Consider the following 13,300-nt stretch of genomic DNA (forward strand, 5'->3'; position numbering starts at 1 on the left):
CCTCAATAGAAATCCACAGAAATGCAATAATTCTATTGTAGGATACGCTGAAAATAATATTTAACCCAGTGACTGCGCATCAAAGTGAGAAGATTATATGCTAGAATGGCACATGGCGTGCATTCCACGGTCCGCATAGCTGATTGCCATGCAGTGCCTTGGGAGCAAGCTCCATGCTTTCAATGCCATTGTGTAAGTATTCCTGTTCAGCTTAGCCATGAGATATGGCTCCTACATTTATATAAAGGAGCAAAGAAAGTCATGTTCCAAGTTTGTTTCCACAGCAACAATATTCCATATTTTCTTCTTCTGTGTCTAAACATGAATAAGCTTCTACTAGAGAGGGTGGAATAAAATCCTTGCAAACACCAATTAAGACCGACTGTGAGTGTGAAAGCTCCAGTGATCATATTCATTCAACAAGCATTGATTACAAGTCTATACCCCAGGCTAGGAAGCATGTTAGTCCCTGAAGATGCAGAGATGAAGACCTAAGGCCTGCCCTCTAGATTGTCATATACTGGTGAGAGAGACAGCCAGGCAAAAGGATGACTTTAATGCACATATAATATTGTCTGAGCTAAATAGAGGTACGTTCGGAGTATAGGAGGAAGCAACTAACAGCTTGAAGAATTCATGGATATTTGACCTAGATCTTGAATAACTGATGATCTTTTGCCGAGAGAGAGAGAGAGAGAGAGAGAGAGAGAGAGAGGGAGAGAGGGAGAGAGGGAGAGGGGTGGTGGTTGGGGGGTTGGGGAGACAATTAAGGCAAAGAGAACTGTATGTTCAAAAACATACAGATACCAATAGAGGCATGAGAGCAACGTCCTTGAGGAAAGCACATTGGGATGGTTGGGAGACATGCAGGTGGAGAGAGTTGGGGGCATAATATGGGGCTAGAACTTCAGGCTGGGGGCTCTTGTGAAGGACCATGTGTGCCTAACTAAAGTGTGAGGATTTGATCTTGTAGATGATGAGGATCCATCAAATCTACTCAAGCAGAGGCGTGATCAGATCTATGCTGCTGGAATATTCACAGGAGCTGCAGAGGAAACGACGGGAATAAACGGAAGAGTTGGGGGTAACGGAGGTAGACAGACCCAGCTAAGATCTCACCGTTTATCTGAAGATTTGAGAACTTACTAAGATGTAAAAGCATATGTATAAGCTCTGGCTCCTAATAGATGACTCAGCAGAAGTTTGTTGAATTCCTTTCACCTTCTCTCCCTTCTCCTCCCAATTGTGTTTAACCTCAGAGTGGCAGCTGAGTGGGAGCGAATCCTTTGCTGGAATTTTGCGGATGAGGAATTTAGGCATGAAAAGAAAAATAGCTAGCCCAAGTTCCCGCCACTAGTAAGTGGCAGGGATGGAATTTGAACCCAGACATTCGGACTCCAGAGGTTGGGTGTGTGATCAGCACACTAAGCCCCCTCTCACTGCCTGGGAGCTTTGTTGTAAGGATTAAATGAGAGGACGTGTGTCTCTTGCTGAGATGATAACATAGTTAACCCTTTGATGATGCCTTACTCCTCTCCCAATATCTGTCCTCCTGGTCTGTGGCCTTAACCTGGTCACTTCCCATTTTTCAGAGTCTCACCTTGGCCCTTGCAGCTCTGTATTTATCCTCATCCCAAGGCTACAACTCTTTCCTACAGTCTTCAGATTTTCTAATCCCAGGCCCCACACATACACTCCTGTGCCTTCTCACAAAATACGCCTCCCATGGCCTTTGTGAAATAATGGAACCTCTTCATACCTGGTGCTTTTGCTTCATTAAGTACCAAAAGTGGGATGCCGAGGAGCTCCTTTTGACCAGAGATCTTGTGTGTTACAGAGACATTGATCAATGTTGCTGCGATGCTGCTCTACCTAAAATATTTGCACCCAAAGTTCTGAGCTGCTTGACCCAGGAGAGTCCAGTCCATTGGCTGGCCAGAGAACAATTCAATTTTCTTTCTCTCTCTCACTTCAACTTAAACTCAGACTCAGGGACTGGGATGCTGGAACTTGGAAATCAGGTGGAGGGGGAGCCTGGGCTCTGCTCACGGACCCATGAGAGCTGGACCAGAGAGGGAAGAGCTGAGGGACTGTGCAGCCCTTAACCTTGAGTCCTGACTTTCATTTATATGGGCCCTTTGGCTATACTTTCTGCCCTTGGGGTCTATGAGATATGCCCTGTCTGCTTCCATAAGCTCTCCTTTCGGGTTTGTGTCATTTTCAAAATGGATTTCTGTTTCTTAAAATCAAATATTCCCCGAGTCTGCTCTAGCACCATGGATGGTGCTCTCGTGTATGAGTTTTATGTGCTCTCAATAAACCCCATCAGAGCCGGATTTTTAAAAAGTGTCAGGGGAAGTGATCAAACCCATGCTGAGACGGCATTGAAAGTAGATTTCTTTGCTCATAGCTTATAATGATGTAAAACAGGCTGTTTCCGCTGCCTCCTATTTTTTTTAACCTTCCAGATAGTTCATGCCACAGGTCTCTACAAAGCATTTCTCTACTTCTAACTGGCTTAAAATATTTGGTCAGCCATGGTCTAACCATGTTGCTAAGTATGAGAACTAGTTGTAACAGCTAATTTTATAAGCCCTAAGAATAATGGTGCTGGAGAATATTCATGCAGAGTACGGGCTACCAATCAATTTTAGGATTCAGGTACTGCATCTGTTTGTAATTGCGCTAAGTCTGTGTGCACACACACGCATGCACAGCCGGATTCCACAACACAAAAGACAGCACTTGACTTTTGAAAATATGTCTTTTTTGATTTTGACAGTGAGCTATGCCAGGTGGTCAATTTGAATGACCATTAATCAGAGTAATGGTCTGTCAAAGGAGGCAGGAATCATTAGGAAGGTATTGTCTCTGGAGGGTTTTGCAATTTTCCAAAATTATTTTTATCTAAAGAGACTTATGAGGCTCCACAGTGACATATGTGTCCTATTTACTCCATCAGAACCAGAGTGGCCTAGCACAGATGCACCAATGAGAGAAGTGCTAGATCAGGCTGGAGACTTCTGAGGGGTCAGGGCAGACTGCAACAAGGGGTCAGCACAAGGACATCATCTTATCCAAAGGATGTGTGTGTGAGGTAGGGGTACCCCAGGGGAGCGAAGGCCCTGCATGTTGCCAAGTCTCTGGAGACTGGCATCACCAGGGGGTGATGGGCAGGCTAGCCACGTGCTGTAAAGGCTCAGTGCCTGGCGGTGGGATGGGTCTGCGTCCTCAAAAGGGGAGGCTTTCTGTCACAGAAAAATACTCAATTTTAAAGGGACATAGTTTAGCTAGTCACCCTTGGATATCTGAACATTGAGATTAAACTGTAAAACTGTCATAAAAGGAAGCATGAAGATTAATAGATAAAATTCTTTAGCAGTTTAATTTTGTAGAATTCAAAATATAAGAAAATGAATTTCCTGGCCTCTTGCCAAAGCAGATATAAATAAGTAGCAATCGAGACTCTAATTTCCTGAGGATCTTAATAAAGAGAAATATTTATGGTTAAAAATTACCTCTGAAATTATGCTGCAAAGAATAGATAGTTTATGACTTTAGAGAACAAAAAGAAACTTGCAAATACTTGATGTTGGCAGATCAATTAAGTGGTAATACATGCTACATTATAATTTTAATCACCATGAAATTAAAATATGATAATGAGTGTTAACATGACTTTATCCTTTCAAACTATGATTTAATTTATGGAACTTTTCTTGACTACTTCCTTATTTCCTTGGTTATTTTTTCTTATTCAGTGTGCTACTTTACGCACTTTCCAATGCATATTATTCAAGACAGCCACCAATCAATGAGTTCTTCTTCCCTTATCAATTAAGGATCTTGTAGGCTATTCTTGCTCATTTTAATCTAGTTCTTTCTGCATCCCTGCATAAAATTCATGGAGAATGAAAATAACCCTTCTTCTTTTAAAGCTCTTTTTGTTTTTCAAGGTGTTTAGTTTTTCCAGGGATACACAGTTAACCCAAACGTGAGATTGCGCTCTTCAAAGGCAGCCTTCCTCTAACATATTTGGGGAAAGGGGAGGAGTTTGTTTTAGGCATCCATGTAGCAGCTATATGGACCTGGCGCGCTTCTCCTCTCCCATCTCTGTTGGTGTTCCGGGTCCTTTCCATGCTATGAAGCCTCCATCCCACACTGGCCTCCGCGGATGGATGGTGTTGCAAGGACCGCTTTTCCCTTTACTGCTCAAACCTCTAATTCCCAACACCTCACTTTCAAAGCTTCAAGCTGGGACGTCCAAAAGTTATCTCAATAAAGGAGAGGGAAATGTTTAATAGTACACCAAAAGTGACTCAGGTTGTCTACGGGAAATGAACAACAAAAAAGGATAAACTCTTCACAGAAGATCCCACTATGTCTCTCCAAGGCATCGGTTTACTCCTTGCATCTTGATGTTAGCCCTCCTCTCTGCCCCTCCAGATTACCCCTCTTCTTCTTCTGTCCCCTGCATGTAAAACTGCACCCCTCCTCCACAGTGAGGGAAAGCTCACTCCCTACCCATAGCTGTTGGTCTAACCCTAGAAGCCATTTATTCCACCCAATCAGGCAATTCCAGGGTCTCCATAACCCCATTTCCCAAAGGCAGATTTTTTTTAGAATCTGCTTTATTCAGCCAAAAACATCATGAAGGGGGCAGGGTGGGTTAAGAGTGGGGTGCTGAAGCAAGACAGTCTTGGGTAGGTTTCTGCACTGAAACCAACATAATTTCCTGTCCCAGCAGTAAACAATGCTGCGACCAGGCACGCTTTCCTATGCCTGATAAACAATACCGAGAGTAAGCAAACACAACTGAGTTGCTTGCTCCAGGAAACACCAACTCCTGCAAGGGAGGCTGTGAGCCAACTAAACAGTTAAATTATCAAAACTAAGAGCATGCTCATCAAAACTCACTTCAAAACCCTAACCTCACTGCACTCACCAATCTAAAGCTATTCTGCCAGAAACTCTACCTAAGTCAATCCTAATGACTTCCTTGCCTTGCAAGATTTGTCCCTGTCCAGGTCCTTGTTACGTGCTTCAGCAACTCCGTGTCAGCTAGAGGATAAAGTGAAAACTTTTGTAAGGTAATCCTGGTTTATCTGTCCAGCCTCATCTCCATCACTCCAACATTGAACTTTATTCCAGAACCCTGACGAATTTGTAACCACCCTCAACACACACGTGCATACCAAGATGTTTCACGTCTCTGTGCCTTCATTCATTTCTCTCATTTTGCATACCATCCTCCTCTCTCCCTTGTTGCCTTGAGTAAGTTCTCCTCAACTTTCACTAGTCTGAGGCCGCTCTTCAGGAAGCCTTCGCTGAACCTCAGGCAACATTAGGTGGCCACCCTTTCTCTTTTCTCAGAGCCCCTGTGGTCTTACAACATTGCATTGGGCTGGTCCTGGCCTCTCAGCACAGCTCCACGAGAACAGAAACTGTCATATGAGACCTGAAGATCTCCATACCCAGGAGTTCCAGATACATGGGAATGCTCAGTTGGTGTGTGGTGAACTGAACTGGACTGGATTTCGCCATCGTGGTACTGGTGAATATTTTTCTCAGTTTACTGTTTGTCTTTCATTTAGGTTGTGTGAGTTTTTGACATATAGTAGTTTTTATTTTTTATAGAGTCAGATTGATCTTTGTGTGATTTCTTTTATTGATTTTGGGCTTAAAAAGTGACGGACTGGTTTTTAAGAGCCTCTCCATGACTTGGCTGAGAAATTCTGCAACCTCATCCTGCTGTCTGAGATCAAGAAAGCAGCATAAGGCCCAGGAACAAGGAAGACATCTCACCCATCGATTAGAAATTCATGGCTCTCTTCCTTTCCTTCTCAGTGAGAGGTGGTATATGGGCCAAAGGCACAAGTTATATTTTGCATTTTAGCTCTTGTAATTTTCATCAATATGTGAAGACAGCTATCTTCAAGCTAAACAATTCCATTTGGTTTTAGGCCCCAGAAGACAATCTATACCTGAATGCTTTCAGGTAAAAGGAAAACAACATTTGCTGTTTTACTCTTTTCTTACTTTATTTTCTAAATAAGCATAACACACCACAGCAATTTACTCAGCAGGCTTCACTCACCTGGCTCTCTTAGTTTTTCTCCATCTGAAATGTCTGCCCATCCTCCAAGGGCCAGCTCAAATGTTATAGCCTTGATCGGCTCCTCTCTGATGAGCTCCTTCTTCTTCTAAACCCCTCTTTCCCCATTTTGTAGGTACATGCTTGTGTAGAACACACTAAAATGTAAGTAACACAAGGGCACGGCAGATGTCTTATTCACTCATTTATTCATTTGCTGTTCAGACATTAACGAAGCATAGCAGGTGGCCTGCTCAGCACAGGAGAAACAGTAGTGAACCAGATAGGGGCCAGTTCTGCCCTCGTGGAACTTGCTTTCCAGCAGGGAAGACAGCCACCTAACAACTAGTTGCGCATTTGATTACACGCTTGGAAAGTGGCACAAGGGAAGAATGTAGGAGGCTAAGTGAATGTGTGACAGAGGAGTGAGTTAAGGGGAGGTCAAGGGATCACTCGTCTGGGAAGCGATGTTTTAAGTTGGTATCTGAAGGTTGAGTAGGTGTTAGTTAGGTAACGTGGAGGAGGAGAGCAGGGCATGCCAGGCAAAGGGGTAGCATATGCAAAGTCCCTGAGGCATATCACCATGTGGCTGCCTGTGGACACCACCTTGCTTATAGAGAGTACCCAACACACGTGATAAATAAAAAATAGTAATATTTTTAAAAATATTAAATAAACAAAGTGATATTATTGGTGTAATGATATTTCTTTCCAAGGTTCTAATATGTTCAACTCTCCAAAGTAGAAGCATCAAGAGCAAAATTAAGAGCTGTCACTTTACTGGTGAGGCAGAATATGATAGTGATTAAGAACATGACTCTGGAGTCAGACAGGGCTTAGATCTCATCTCTATCGTTTATACCAGGCATGTCACCCTGGGCAAACTACTTAACTGCTCTGTGCCTTACTTTCTTCGTCTGCTAAATAGAATAATAATAAAACAATGATAATAAATAGTACCCATCCCATAGAGCACCATAGGCATTAAATGAGATAACACATGTGAGGAGCTAAGAACACTCAGTAATAAGTCAGTACTCATCATTTAGTGAAACCAAGACATCATCTGTAAATCTTCTCAATGTCACTACCTAAATTAATATTTATTTGTGTTTGAATTAACAGTACTAACAGTGACCAGGAAAAGGGAAAGTACAATTTTTCTTTTTTGCCTTTTGCCTAAGGAATTTCCCTTGTGAGCACGTCTATATATAGCATCATCAGTGGAAAGTAGAGCAAAGAACAAGATTTCCAAGTGATAACATTATATTTCAGTCTCAGTCATAATTACATGCCTTCATACCTACTCTCATGAATTCTAAGCATCATTTCTCCTCTGTTTTCACTTTTAAATACCTGTAGCTTTTGGAATCCTTTTGGCAATCTTCTACAACTTTTCAAACTGGGGCAGCTTGCTTAGAATCCTGACTTCTTTCCATCAACCATTTGCTTGTTTTGCAAAATGTCATTAAAACAAAAGATGCCGTGAGTATACCCCAACATCAAGATTTTACGTCTCTGAGACAAGATCGTGAGAAGGGAAGTGACTTGAAAATGATTAATAGACTTGATATTTAGACTTTCCAGCCTTGGTTTCCAGCTTTTCACCTTGCATTTAATTTTGAGAAAGACCAGGCTGTAGCTGCAGCTTCATCTTACAGCTCGCGTCTCTGCGTTGGACTGACCAGTCCACCAGACTTTCATCACGCCCAATAGACCTAGAGAGGAGGCACAATTAAAAAGAAGCATTTGAGGATCAGCTGAACTGGAGTAGAAGAAGGATTGTTAATTAATTTTTCCCCATCTCACCTCGAACAATGACAGGCAGTTGGCTTTCTATCCCCACCCCAGTCAGCCTTGGTGAGGATGCCGGTGGCCAAGGCTGCACGAATCGGCGTATGAGCAGAACAGGAAATCTAGTAAGCTGGCCAGACTTAATGCTGCTGAGCTTCTGATTTGGAGACATCATTATATTGACTTTTTTCTTTTTTTTTGAGGAAGATTAGCCCTGAGCTAACTACTGCCAATCCTCCTCTTTTTGCTGAGGAAGACTGGCCCTGAGCTAACATCCGTGCCCATCTTCCTCTACTTTATACTTGGGATGCCTACCACAGCATGGCTTGCCAAGCGGTGCCGTGTCCGCACCCAGGATCCGAACCGGCAAACTCTGGGCCGCGGAGAAGCAGAACGTGCCAACTTAACTGCTGCACCAGGCCGGCCCCTTTGACTTTTTTTTAAATAGTTTTATTGATTGAGATATAATTCATATACCATACAATTCACTCCTTTAAAGTGTACAATTTAATGGTTTTTAATATATTCACAGAGTTGTGCAACCTCATCATGATCAACTTTAAAACATTTGTATTACCCCAAAAGAAACCCCATAACCTTCGGTTATCACCCGCCCCCGCTCCCCCCCCCACCCCAACTACTCTCATCCTCCTAGCCGTAGGTAGTGATTAATCTACTTTCTATCTCTATAGATTTTTCTATTCTAGACATTTCATATTAAAAGAATTTTATAATATGTGGTCTTCCATGACTGGTTCTTTCATTTAGCATAATGTTCTCAAGGTTCATCCAGGTTGTAGCATCTATCAGTGACGCAGAGCAATGGGCTTGCTCTGCTTGCTGTGATCTGAGCCAATTAATCACAATGAGTTAGAGATCAAGAAAGGAAGTTTAATTAGATTAGCCGGCTAATCGGAAGATGGGTGACTAACAACTCAAAAACCCATCTTCAAGGATTATAGAATCTTGAGGTAGTTATATAGGGAAAATCGGCAGTAAGGAGGGGGTTTCCTTTGGGCATGACAGACTCCAGGGTCTTTTATTGTTCCATTCTTCTGTCAGCTGTGATGGATACCTTGTAGGTGTGTTTCCCACCTGTGGTCAGCCTGTTCCTGGAGAGAAACTCAGAACAAAGTTTTAATTTATCAAGCTATTGGGGACTACATATGTAAGTGGGAGACCATAAATTAAGAGAGCATGTGAATTTTTTAGAGTACATGCAGAGCAGCGAGTTGTCACACAGCAGAGGAGCTGGGGCCATTTAGCGAAACAAGATGGCTTCACTTTTGCTCACTTCTATCAATATTTCATTCCTTTTTATGCCTAAATAATATTCCATTGTTATAGATATAACACATTTTGTTTATCCATTCATCTGTTGGTAGACAGTTGGGTTGTTCCCACCTTCTGGCTAATGTGAATAATGCTGCTATCAACGATCATGTACAAGTGTTTGTAGCGGCATATGTTTTCATTTCTCTTGGGTACCTACCTAGGAGTTGAATTACTGGGTCAAATTTTCTTGGTGTTTTAACTCAAATACAAACACCAAATTAAACTAAATGACAGCATTTTGTAAATAATGAAGCACTTATAAAAAATAAGGCTTAGTGATAACTGTCTTCTAGAATATTCAATCTCCTAATTTATTCCAGAAATGTTGAATCAGTTTCTATTATGTACTTTGCTCTGTGCTATGTACTGGGGATAAAGATTCAAATAGGACTAAAGTGAGGCCCCTAACTCAGAGGGACTTAGTGTTTATAAAAATAACTAACATGTATTGGATCCTTACTCTATGTCACGCATGATACTAAATGTTTTCTGTATGTTAAATTCTTGACTACTACTGCCACCCTATGAGGTCAGTACTATTATTATCCTCATTTTATAGAGAAATTGAGTAACCTGCCCAAGGTCATGCAGCTGGTAAGTGGCCAAGCTGGGTGGTCTTTGTCACTTGATCACTCTCCCAGGCTGCTTCTCTAGCAAGAGTATCGTGCAAGAGTTGAGGGTGTCACCTAAAGTTAGACATCCAAGGATGAATGCTGCCTCCCCCACTCACCATGTGATCTTGGGCAAAAAAATCACACGTTCCAAACCTCAAATGCCTAATCTGTAAAGAGGGGCTGATCCAAGTGTTCACAGAGTTGCTATAGGCATTAAATGAAATAAACATATATCAAGTACTTGACCTGCAGTAGTAACCAACAAATATTAGCTGTTATTATTATCTCTAATAGACTCTATATACAAAATTACAAGGGCATATGATCTATAAGGGCTGCCAAATGTTGCAATCTGTCTCTGCTGGAAAGGAAAAACGTCAGGTTCAGCTGCAGAGAAGCTAAACCTGTAGGCCTCCTTTTACCCAAATTCTATGCATTGATATGGAAGTCTTAAAAGCTGGCTTCTATTTATCTCTTCTTATTCCGTCTTCAGCACTGCTGGGGAGCTTAATGCAGGGTGGTGATTTGTATTCCATAAGTGTCTCCTGTCTCATCAAGGAAGGGGCCCATCCAGGCTTGGTTTTGGGTGGGTTTGGAATCTGACACCCAGGAGATGGGGGTAGCAGCAAAGGAATCAACCCAAGCATCCATAGGGGTCAGACAGGCAAGATCCATTCCTCTGCAGGCTCCTGCAAGGAGGGGAAAAGGCAATATGGTCATGCAAGAGAAGATATCATGGAGATGTGTGATGCATTTAAACATGAATGCATTCTGTCCTCAGTAACTTGGAGAAGTTGCTGTTGCATTGGGGTCAGCCTGACATGGCACTAGTGAGGCTCAGGGTGCGGTGTGACTTGTCACACTAAGTACACTTGTCTCCCATGGCAACGGGTTACTGGGCAGCAGGAGACAGCAGGGCTGGGAAAGCATTCAGGGGAAGGGTCAACAGGGAGCCCTTCTTTGCATATTTATCTGGCCCTGGATTTGGCTGATGGTTTCAGAATGTGTTCAGTGGTCATCAGCATTCCCTGCTGTTCTTGGGGATGAGGTTGTTCCGGAGGGAGGAAGAATCAAGATTGGCTTCCTGGTACTTGTTACAGGAAAGTCAGACACCCAGGGAACCCAACCATGGAGAAGGCAAAGTCCAAATGAGTTTATGAATACGCACATTTAAATACACTTTGACTCTGCTGGGGCTCCCTCATACTCACATAGTCAGTGCTTAATAAATATTTATTCCCTGTCTCTCTACAATCCCTAAACAGCTTCTCTTAGAGATCTGTGTGTATTGTAGGGGAGGAAGACATTTCCTCTTCCCAAATGGGGGTTCGTCTGGCCGGAGAACGAATTAAATTCACATGAGACAGAATAGCAAGAGAAAATTAAACAAAGCTTTATGAGGAACCATGGCCCGGGGACTTTCTTCCCGAAGGAAGAAAGGGCACTGAAGAAGTGGGGTGCACAGAGTGGTTATATACCCCCAAATGGGGTGTTTCACATGTGATTGAAATGTCCCTCCCACAATAGTCACAAGATTGCCCTGTCGGCACAGTGCTTGATGGACACAGCAGGTAGTGGTCGGCTATCTCGGTGGGCGTAGCAGGAGGCTAGGAGATTGTCTGGAGCTGGGCGGTCACAGGTGAGCGCAGCAATCAGTTCCTAGCCTAAGGAAAGATGCTTAATCCTTAAGAAATGCCAGCGTTGGGAGGGGGAGGGAAGTCAGTTATAGGAGGTTACCAGACTAGCACAATAAAATGCAGATTTTAAGTCCTTGCCTTTGGTATTGATTAAGAGTTTCTAGAGAGAAGGTCATCTCCTTTCTTCTTCCTGGTACAGCGAGGGAGGCACCCCCTACAGATAGAGATTTACCCTACAAATGCAAAGGTGTCCCAACAAAGGGCAAGTTCCATTCCTGAGAGCCTCCTTCCCTGTCCCAGTTTATCAAAAGCAATCAGCCTCAAATAATCCTGATGCCAAAGAGACATATCTTGGGGTGGCCAATTCCAGGTCCCCACAGTATCATAACTACTTGCTCACAACTATCTCTGCCCACCGGCTTGTGGATTCGAGGGGGAGGGTGGACTGTGTATTATTCTCTTCATACTCCCAAGGACCAGCACAGTATCTGGACCATGGTATGTGCTGAAGAAATGCGACTGGATAGAATATTACGGGTGTATAGCCTTTTGGCTGGAATTCTGTTATTTAATTATCATATCAAACCTGTGCTGGTTTTATTATTCCTGTTTTAACAGATGAAGAAACTTAGGTTCAGAAAGGTTAAGCAATCTGACCAAGGTCATGTGTTCGTGGAGCTGGAATTAGATTTCAAGCTGAACATCTGATGGGTGATTAAGACTCACATAAAAATCAATCAGCCTATTACCACATTAAGACACTAACTAGAATGATTGAAAGAAAATGCCTGAAGCTTCCAGGAAGTGCAATATCATCAAAGAGCTTACATTAATTGCCTTCTGGTCCATGGCACCAAGCTAAGAGCTGTAATAGGTAATACACACAGATGGCATGGTTCTCCAGTGGATTTTTAAAAATAAAAAACTGTACGTAAAATATAATTATGTATAAGAGGAAGATTAGCACCACCATGAACTTGAATCAACCTAAATATGGTCCAGACAGATGAGAGCTCCCCAAGAACAAGGAAGGGGTCATCCCAGTGCCCTGCACAGGCCAGACACAAAGCTGGTACTCAAGAAGAGCTGCTGAGACGGATTCCATTTTAAGGTATAAAGGCTATATAACCATCGAGTCTGAAATATAAAATGTCAATCAATAGGATTGGCATTGAAATGAAGGCATCCTTCCTAGCTGGCTTCCCCACTTCTGCATCAGGACTCCTCTGCAGGACTTGTAGGGTGTTCACGTCACTGGGCTTGAGATGAAAGCCATGAAAAGTCATCTTAACTGGCAAGTCCTCGGGATGAGCATTGCAGCTCTGGCCACAGGCACAGGATGGGGGTGTCCGTGGACAATAGGGGTGAAAGAGTAGTTTATCACAGCATTATCACTATCTCTTCCCCTCTACCGGAAGTGGGCTGAGAGCACAGAGAAAGCACCAGACAAGTGAGCAGGAGATAGGGATGGAGGCAGATGCTGTCAACAGAGCTTGGGCGGTACCTCACAATCCAAGGAGCAGCAATGGGAGATTGATGCTGAGCCCCAGAACATGGGGCTGCATCTGGGCCAAGCGCTGCTGCAGGTGGGAGTGGCTGTGGGTACAAGGCGGGAGCAAGCGTGCTGGAGCGGAGTGTGGGACCAGGGCTGTGCAGAGGAGCACTGGCACAGAGGAGGCGAGGTGGGCTAGGAAGGGCATGCACGTTCAACAAGGTGTACTGTACTTGGGGTGGGCACTGTGGTGGGGGCAGGGTGCTAGGGAATGTGGGAGAGTTGTGCGGGAACAGACACAGAGTAAGCTCCAGGATTTCACAGTCCAGAGAGG

General features: G+C 43.4%; 1 long non-coding RNA gene across 4 annotated transcripts in view; it reads left to right on the forward strand.

Annotated features, from left to right (window-relative positions):
• The window catches only part of LOC139041152 (uncharacterized), a 29,873-nt gene extending 21,284 nt beyond the window's left edge, over positions 1–8,589 (forward strand). For all 4 annotated transcript variants that reach the window (XR_011495898.1, XR_011495899.1, XR_011495901.1 and 1 more), the window contains 4 exons: positions 42–192; positions 974–1,093; positions 5,374–5,554; positions 7,457–8,589. This is a non-coding gene — a long non-coding RNA (uncharacterized lncRNA). The remainder of the gene's footprint in view (positions 1–41; positions 193–973; positions 1,094–5,373; positions 5,555–7,456) is intronic.
• The last annotated feature ends 4,711 nt before the right edge of the window (positions 8,590–13,300 follow it).

The sequence above is a fragment of the Equus asinus genome, chromosome 20, assembly GCF_041296235.1.
Source record: "Equus asinus isolate D_3611 breed Donkey chromosome 20, EquAss-T2T_v2, whole genome shotgun sequence".
In the NCBI taxonomy this organism is placed as follows: Eukaryota; Metazoa; Chordata; class Mammalia; order Perissodactyla; family Equidae; genus Equus; species Equus asinus.